The 10,000-nt window shown below is 36.4% G+C and overlaps 1 long non-coding RNA gene across 1 annotated transcript in view; it reads right to left on the bottom strand.

The window, feature by feature from the left end:
- The window catches only part of LOC136826752 (uncharacterized), an 8,135-nt gene extending 74 nt beyond the window's left edge, over positions 1-8,061 (bottom strand). The window contains exons 1-4 of the long non-coding RNA XR_010849701.1: positions 7,926-8,061; positions 4,415-4,596; positions 3,193-3,313; positions 1-1,652 (exon numbers count right to left, since the gene is read on the bottom strand). The exon at positions 1-1,652 is cut by the window's left edge and continues 74 nt beyond it. This is a non-coding gene — a long non-coding RNA (uncharacterized lncRNA). The remainder of the gene's footprint in view (positions 1,653-3,192; positions 3,314-4,414; positions 4,597-7,925) is intronic.
- Positions 8,062-10,000: the final 1,939 nt, after the last annotated feature.

Below are 10,000 nucleotides of genomic sequence, written 5' to 3'. Positions count from 1 at the left end.
ACTCATGACAAAGCATGTTATTTCTTAAAAGCATAATGTTCACAATATGCATTTATTCTAACAGAAGAAAAAGGCTATTGACCAAAAGTATCCACAAAATAGGAAGCTTTTAAGGGAAAGCAGTTAAAAGCATAATATCAGATTAAAAAGCTAAAATTCTGATCAGAGAACCTAGCACCAAAAAGCTACTCTACACCACAGCCTGTCAGCCTTGGATTGATATTCACGAATAGTACCAGGGAGACACTTTTGCAGAATTACAAGAAAGAAAATATTCTATTACAGGGAAACTATTATTATCATCATTATACTAGCCAAGATGCAACACTAGTTGGGAATTAACACTGTTCAAAGCCCAAGGGCCCCAGTAGGATAAAAAATAAATAATGACAGAAGCAAAGGATAAATCATAATATAACAAACAACAAAGAAAAATATAATGAAATAAATAAACTGTAGAGTAAAACACACGTGAGGCTGCCCAACTAAAAAGCATTTGCACTCAACCTGAACTCAAATTCAAACTAAATATTAAGATCATTCCAAAATTTTATAACAGCTAAAATTAAACTTCCAGAATCCTGTGTGGTACTGAACCCATTAAAACAATCAGGTACGTCAACTGAGTACCAGTCTGATGCTCAGACTAGCAGCAATAACTATCTCAACTCTGTTACAGATCAGAAGTTCAACAATTGTTGTCATGATGCAAGAAGCTAAATTAAAACCAAGTGTTATGACAATAATGTTGTCCTGATCCTTGCATCCAAAATTTTGGTTATTTTTTCAGATTTTCAATTACGTTGTATTCAAAATGTGCTATGGTCACTTCAGAATTAAAATTATTTATAAAAGTTGAAGCCTTAAATTTACTGAAAATACAAACCCATTAAGTTGAAACAATATCATTACAGATTGTTAATAAATAATTAAAACTGACCAGGCTGTAACTGCATATTATATAACCCTTCACCCTAATCACAACAAAGTAAGTTAATTGCAGACAAGTCTCCACAGATGCCAATACACTGATGAGAGTGAGATTTAGTGATGAGGCTCTAAATACAAATAGCATGACCTAGCAAGGCCTAAGATTCCAAAAGACTTGAGATGGTGACCAAAGTTATCAAAAGCGAAGACTGAAAATTTATCAAGCTGTGAATTACAGAGATCTATTAAACTTAAACTTAATTCCTTCTTGCTTAAAATAAAAGACTTTATTTTTCTTGGAAAATTTCAAATGAAAGATTGGTAGGTAGGTTAAGAATGATGCAATAGTATCTGATATGAAAAAATAAACTGTATCAAATCACTATATATTTTATCAATTGAAGTAAAATGAATAATGAGAAAGATAGTTTCTATAGTGTCACCTAAATGAACTAACTTGAAAGGAATAATTATCCAACATCAAGGTACTTAGAGCCTCATTTTAAACGTCTACAAAAGTAGTTTTAAATATTAGGAACCACCACAGCATTCGAAATCCTGATATACTCTGATTTCAGTCCGTGAAGTCAGTCACAGATCTCCTACACAGCTTGCAACACAAAATGAGGGATTTTCTTGAAGTTAATGAAGTTCTTGTCTTACTTCGCCAGTACTTCTGTGGTGATTCATACTTTGTTTTCAAGCAAGCGACCAACCATATTCTGAAAGAGGAATGCAGTTATTACTCTCAATAATTTATGCATGATAATTACTTTCCGACATATACTGAACTCAAATCATAACCTATTCAAAGTATAAATTTCAAAACAATAAGATGTGAAAAAATTGTTTGCTACAACAATGTCACACTTACAAAACTCAACTTAATATTGCTTCAGTTGGCCAGCAAAGTATTTTTCTTTGAAAATTTAACTTACTGAAATCTGAAAAATACTTTTAAAATAATCCTCTCCTGTTGAAAATATAAGGATTTTAAAGCCTCTCAAGAATATAAAAAATGTTTTCAAAACTGTCCTTTGGTGAACATAGAGTTGGTTGGATTTTGAGTACTCTGATACAGAGAGGAAAATTGAACTCGTTCGAATGAACATCCCATTTTGGAAATCTGCATCCAAATTTCTTACAGGCCTTGCAACTACTTCAAGGCAAAGTGAAATTTTGGATATTTGTTTTAGATATTTGAAAACAGATTTTTTTTTTTTTATTCTGAAGGCAATTTCTATACCATTTTGGAAATTGCCCAACAAGAACCGGTGCAATCTCTCATCCGAGAAAGGTCTAAAACCGAATTTGATCAACGAAATGCTTCGGTAACCTCAAGAGTTAGCATTAATGATTTTCAAACCGCAAAATTCACACTGTTCTTTAGAATTGTCACTTCTTGAAAGTGGATAATGCTGTCCTGTAAGGTTTCAAATTCCACCCATTTTATCATATATGGCCTAACGATATCAGCTCAGTTAGTAAAAAAAATGACTCAAGTTTCATAACTTTAAAGGGATGCCTTCTTACTATAAAATAAATAAAGAATGAATAGAATAGAATAGATTTTGGGACCTTTGAGGTCATTCAGCGCTGAAACGGAACTTGACAGTAAAAAGGTCTGAAAGGTGTAACAGGAGGAAAACCTCAAAGTAATTGCACTATGAATCAATTGTTAGAAGCGGGTGGAAAGTAAGGTGGTTGAAGGAGAATACGAACGGAGGTACAGTAAAAGGAATGAAAGGGGTTGCAGCTAGGGGCCAAAGGGACGCTGCATAGAACCTTAAGTAATGCCTACAGTGCACCGCATGAAGTGCACTGACCACACTACCCTCCTACGGGGATATTTAAAAATGATGAAAATACATTACATCAACTCGTGTAATCTATATTTTGAAAAATGAAATGAAACGCTGAGGACAATTATCTAAATTTGTGGTTTCAAAGTAAAAAATACATTATGTAGATTGACCATTTGGGGCATTTCCGTGTTAATAAGTTTTGCTAAAAACTTTTATGACTTATTGATCCTGGGATCTACAATCCAAGTAAGTTCTTATCACGTAGACAAACAGCTATGCTTCTACAAACTACAATAAATTACCCTAGTTAATGACATTTGAAAATCTACGACATTTCTTCAAGACCACAACTTCCTAGTATCAGAAACCTGTTAATGAGTATCTGAACAATGATGTTCTTTTAAATACTTAGCTGTGGAGTATAATGTAATGTCTGGTTTTGTAGTAGCTTACTCACAGTATTATGCTCCAACCTGAATACTGTACCACAAATCTTTAGTAGTTGAATTCGACTTGAAACAACTTCCACCAGTTTAACGTATACAAACCAACCTTGGGAAACGCTGCCTTTTGAACTCCTGCCGGGAGAAAATTCAACAGCTTTAGTTAATTTGCAGAATTAAGGTTAACTTCGGTTATTTTTGTTAGGTAACTCCTGTACTCGTTATCTCTGCATCAAACATTGCTTCAACTAGTTACGATTCTAAATGAAATTTCATTTTAACAGACAGGTTAAGTCAATTTGTACCTTCAAGACCCTATCCCATGTCAAGACTAAAAGGTTTCTGGAATGGAATGGAATATAGAATTTAGGCCAAAGGCAAAGCACTGGGACCTATGAGGTCATTCAGGGCAGGAAATGAAATTGAGAGTAGGTATGTTTGAAAGGTGTAACAGGAGGAAAACCTCTCAGTTGCACTTTGAAAGAATTGTTAGGAGAGGGTGGATAGGCCTAGCAAGATGGAAGAAAGATAATATGAATGGAGGTACAGTAAAAGGAATAAATGGGTTTGCAGCTAGGAGCCGAAGGGGCGCTGCAAAGAACTTTTAGTAATGCCTACAGTGTACCCCGTGAGGTGCCCTGACGGCACTAGCCCCCTAAGGGGTAAAAGGTTTGTGTGACTCTAGAAAGCATTTTAGAGTTAGGCAAACGAATAAAATTCTCTTAAAAAGGTACTAAAGACCAAATTGATGAATTGATTGCGGTATGTTACTTTCATTTACATGTGGAAGTTAAGGATATAGACAAAAACGTTAATGTTACAAAACCGGAAACAGAATACATATAAGTTTCTTTAATTTCCAACCACAATTACCTAAATGGGAACCAGGCGAGGTGAAATATTGAACTGACTGTTAAGCAATATTGTTTAACTGTCAGGCGGATAATATTAAATTTTTTAGGGTTAATTTATGCTACGACATCTTAATACCTGCAAACGTGATACTGCAAAATAAACCTATGGCATCCTTAAGAGAGTTATCTTCAAAATACTATTTGCTATTAAAAATTTTTTAGAAGAAACATGAAGGACTATTTCAGATAGGTTATATCCACCATTCCATTCCACAGTAAGCTGAAACAAACTACCTTTCAGCAAGAATTTATATACTTTGCAGCCTAACTGGTATTACTGACATTGCCAAGGAAACTTTGAACGTAAAGATATGAACTTAACTTTTAAACGGTGACCGTTAAGTTCAACAGTATTCATCCTAATAGTCATCCTCTAGTCATCCAGGTTTTTGTATTTTCCATCTCCTCCCATTGGTCAAATACAAATTGGGGTTTCCACTTGAGAGGTTTCTCTGCCGGCACCTTTGGCCACAGGTTTTTGTATGTGCTGGCAGTAAGACACATCTGAAAGGAAAATTGAGACCATTTGTAATCTAAAAGTCTATGTAACACCTCTAAGAAACAAATCGTCTACGAAGGATCCAAGATATGCCCTTGTGAGGCCTGGGGGAGACAAGATGTGTTCACACTTTCTAGACTGGGCTAATCACTTCCCTTACCAACTCTTCACTGTTTACTGGTGTTTATCCCACTGACTTCCAGCATACCTCATCTCAACATTTAACAAGGCCTATGGGAATCAAATCCATTTTTACCCAGTTACTTTCCCTTTTGAATATTGTTAATATATAAAGAAGGTCGATATCTCATGAAAGTAATGTGTTTACCCTATATGGCACAATTAGACCGTCACTTTCCTCAACAGCTGTGGGGATTGAGGGTGGGGTGCAGAGCCCAACTACTGTGGGGGTAGGGGGAGGGGTGCAGGACACAGCAACTGTGGGGGTTGGGGGAGGGTTGCAGGGTCCAACAACTGTGGGGGTTGGGGAGGGTTGCAGGGTTCAACAAGTGTGGGGGTTGGGTGGGTTTTTGGGGAGGGTTGCAGGGCCCAACAACTGGTGGGGGGGGGAGTTAGGGAAGGGTTGCAGGGCCCAACAACTTGGGGGGGTGTTAGGGAAGGGTTGCAGGGCCTAATATTTTTTTTGGGGGGGAGCCGGTGTTTAGGGAAGAGTTGCAGGGGATTAATTGCACCTGAGCTCTGGGATCCAAAGGTGTCCAAAAATTTCTTGAGCTAAGAAATAATTTATCTATCACATTCATTACCCACGTGCATTTCCCAACTCTGCATAATATATTTTATATGGTCGATAATTTCTGCAGTTGTCAGCTATATGAAACTATTGGGCTCACACAAAATGTGAATGCTCACCTGCAATACAAGTGTTACAGAGAGAGAGAGAGAGAGAGAGAGAGAGAGAGAGAGAGAGAGAATTATTATAGAAATACAGAGAGACTATTATAGAAACTAGTATTGCGACTGTCATAGACAGTGAGACGCGTGGTATTACGGTTAGGGTAGTCTCATTATTAGTTTCTACAATAGTCTCTCTGTGTTTCTATAATACTGTCTCTCTCTCTCTCTCTCTCTCTCTCTCTCTCTCTCTCTCTCTCTCTCTCTCTCTAACACATATATTGCAGGTGAGCATTCATATTTTGTGTGAGTCTAATAGTTCTATATATCTGCCAACTGGAGGAATTATGATCCATAACAGTATGCAGAATTGGGAAATGCACTGGTGTATGAAAGCTGTTATTTGTGACCACTATAATTGCCACTCAATGATGGACATAAGAACAAACAGAAGACAGCCGATTTCTTGTTATCTCGGTAATTTTCTTAGATTATCTCACCTGTACTGCAATACATGCCCCTTTTCTACGTCGTTCAGCCAAAAAATTATATTGACAGAAGATATCTTCGTTCAGCCTTCTCCTTTGCATTGACCACGCTGCCTTTAGTACCATTACAGGAAAAACAGTATGATGCTGCTGATTGCATATCTAAAAACAATAACTATTTCTCGAGCCATTTGAATTACCTATCACTTGTTAGGCTCCGGTCCTAAGTAGCGGGAATTACGATAGAACCGTATTTTCAGTTTTTTCACGTTATGTCCAAAACACCCGTTAGTTCATGTTGATATTGCAAAGCCATTTGCTGTTCATTTAACAAACATCATCAAAGATGAAATGAAGTCTGCGTACTTGTGGCATGGTTGTGCGGCATCTGCATGTGCGTTTGAGTCTGACCTTGTTGCTAGTTACAACAAGATCATCCAAACCAATAATGCCTTACATTAAACAACTTGAAATGTTTGTAGAACGAAGCTAAAATGATTTTGTTCATCCTAACGTTGGGAATAAAATGTTTCTGTACATGTCAAGGAAGTAAGCACAGAAGAGCAAGGTTGCGTGATAATATACTGAATCCAGTCTTTTTAAATGAGACAGATGTCTCCACAGAAGGCGGCCTACTTCATTAAGTAGGCCTACCTCATTTAGTACTTGTTCTCACGTTTTGGTTACCCAGTGGTATAGCAGGATTAGCAATCAACTGCAATGCTGCAAAGAACTTCTTGCATATTTGATCTATTTCTGGAAATATCTCACGAAATATCTCACTACATCTTGAAAGACGTACGTAAAGAAAAGCTACCCTGGTCTATGACACCATAAATAACTGAGTGAAGTACAAGGATGTATCCTTACCCAACCTTTCAATAACTTAACCTGACCTAGAACTATTTGACTGGCCTATAGGACTTTGGCAGTTTGGTTTCCAACTGTGGTCCCCCATTGCTGGTAGACATGAAATGATGCAATGAATTAATTAGAGATTTGGAAAGGAAATACCACATTCGACAGAATGACAAAAACCTTAACACGAAATGAATTCAAAATAACCTAAGATTATCACGGTTTTATAAACCTGTTCACCTCCAAATACAGCATTCTTACACGATTACACAGTCTTCTGGATTTTGGACACATACCACGTCCACTGATGCAGAGCAACACCAAAAATTTTAATATATCCTCATAAAAATTCTCAATACATTCACCCAGTGTTGCATTGTTAGAAGGATCTTATCAGTTACGGCATTCTCCTACAAGTAAGGCTAGGGGTAGGGAAAATACGAAAAACAAGTGGTTTGTACCACAGTTAAGGCTAAAAAAAAAAAAGGTCAAAAGATAAACAGCGGGGAAAAATCAATGACTCAAGAGTCACAGGCCTACACACATAACTACACTGTTTTAACATTTTTTTGTAATTTTTTTTTTAAACATAACGTACCAATGTATTTTTTACCTTGATTTGGATCAAGTGTTTTCTTAAATGCCTTTTTGACTTCCAGTTAACATTCCCTCCCCCTCCTGAACATATATTATAGAAACTGCTGTTGAACCTATTCGATTCCTGTGGTAACTTAACTTGGTATCTGCCAAAGTTTCATGTAGGATGTAAAATAAAGCTTTTAGAAGGCTAAGTTTACATCCCCGTAGACACAACTTCAACTAAATTACAACAAGAGTATCACACTAATCTGGTCCCACTTCTCCCAACACATCCCATGGGACCAATAATTTCAACAAGAATGTCACACTAAACTGGTCCCACTTCGCCCAGTACACCCTATGGGACCAACAATTTCAATAAGAACTTCACACTAATCTGGTCCCACTTCTCCCAACACACCCTATGGGACCAACAATTTCAACAAGAATATCACACTAATTTGGTCTCACTTTCCCCAACACCACTATGGGACCAACAATTTCGTTTGTCATAGGCCTACGCACGTATGTAAAGACCTTCGAAGAATTATACTCACATTCCACATTATTTCTCAATTCCACGCTGTCAGAACTCGCAGGGAAGAATTTTGTTTTTCTTAAAATGCACGACGATGCCACACGGAAAAAGACCCTTTACCTGCTCTGAGACATGGCGCCGGTGTTAGACTGTCAGACTTGTTGATCTTCAACATGGTTCCAGTAATGTTTTACCAGATTTGAAACTATCGTCGTGAATTTTTTAGTATTTTAAATGAATTCACAATCATCCTTTCCCATTAGGTGTGTAACATTAACAACCGCACTGGGATACGAAGATTTCGAAATGGTATTATTAGTCTTAGACTGTGCTCGATATCAGTAGAGTATTTTGACCCATAAGAAAGAGATTTTAACTTTCTTCCAGATTTGAAACCTTTCGTCGTGAACTTTTTTGGTATTTTAAATTAATTCGCAATCATTCTTTCCCATTAGGTGTGGCTGTAACATTAACAACCGCACTGTGATACGAAGCTTTCGAAATAGTATTATTAGTCTTAAACTCTGTGCTCGATATCAGTAGAATGTTTAGCCCCATAAGAAAGAGATTTTAATCGCAAATCCCAAATTCAGTAGAATATGGGGAGAAAGAGGGTGAGGTGGCGGTGTTGAAATAGTACGATTTATTTAATAAATTAGTTTCAAAACCTTTATATGAACCTAAATTTTACCTTTTCCTAATTGGTGAAAATACTTCAGAAAAAAAAACGCGCCGAGGACACCTACTGGCAGACAAGAACACTAAAAATAATCCTAAAATGAAATACTAACTGGCAACCGTAACGATTACGAAAAGATAATCTCAAGTGAACAAAATATTTATCATTGTAATGCACAAGAGAGATTATGCAATGAAGAGATTTATTAGAATGCATGGGTAATTATTGGCATTAAAGACAGCCTATTTAACTAAATGGTTTTAAAATAGTATCAAGCAACTTACATTAGACAATAACCTTTGCAAAAAAATAAAAATAAAAACTAATTTCATTAATTTTAATTACGTCATGTAAAATCTATCGTATATTATAAAATTTGTTTATTAAACCATATTACATATACTTGAAACTAACCAAAATTTTTGGTAGTTATGCTGCAGTTTCATAGGAAAGCGTAAATTTTATAGGGATTTTGGTACGTGTGATTTGGTAAAGGGAATGCAATATGGAATTCAGGCCAAAGACCAAACGCTGGGACCTATGAGATAATTCAGCGCTGAAACAAATTGACAGTAAGAAGGTTTGAAAGGTGTAACAAGAGGAAAACGTCGCAATTGCACTATGAATCAACTGTTAGGAGAAAAGTGGAAAGTGAGATGGAAGAAAGGGAAAATGAACGGAGGTACAGTAAAAGGAATGAAAAGGGTTGCAACTAGGGGTCGAAGGGACGCTGCAAAGAACCTTAAGAAATGCCTACAGTGGACCGGATGAGGTGCACTGACGGCACTTACCCCTCCTACGAGGACTCGAGTCAAAGGTAATTTGTTTGACCTCAAACGGTCAGTATTAATTTTCTTTAACAATTTATTCCTAACTTTTCAATATTGTTTTCTGTACTGGGTTGTTTCCTCAATGGAGCCTTTGGGGTTGTGGCATTCTGCATTTCCAATCACGGTTGCAATTTGATAATATAATAACGATATTCATACCTTAGCGTCAATAACTTCCGTGCTTTAGCCCAACATTAACATACCACTACAGTCTCCTTTTAAGAAAACAGCCAAAATTCTAAAAATCAAACTCCAAAAAAAAAATTATCCTTTTAATTTGCAATAAAATTTATGTCTTTAACAAATATAAGCTTTTGTCATTAGCAATGTGATTCCTCTTTGAAGTCGACCCGAACAGTAGTAGGTAAATTGTAGTCTAATTTTTAAAATAGTGTAAATATTATACATTCTAGATTTAAAACAAAATAAAAAAGTTGGAGTCATGATAGTGGTTACAATAAAAACAGCAACGCTTAATAGTAGTTGTAGCATTGGAAAATGGATAAAGGTAGCATTAGTAAAAGTGGTAGGCATAATTATAGTAGAACTGAGCAGCAGTGGTAGTAGTGGCAAAAATAATTAATA

Source organism: Macrobrachium rosenbergii, chromosome 41, assembly GCF_040412425.1.
Source record: "Macrobrachium rosenbergii isolate ZJJX-2024 chromosome 41, ASM4041242v1, whole genome shotgun sequence".
Classification (NCBI taxonomy): Eukaryota; Metazoa; Arthropoda; class Malacostraca; order Decapoda; family Palaemonidae; genus Macrobrachium; species Macrobrachium rosenbergii.
This window is presented reverse-complemented; position numbering and strand designations above follow the sequence as displayed.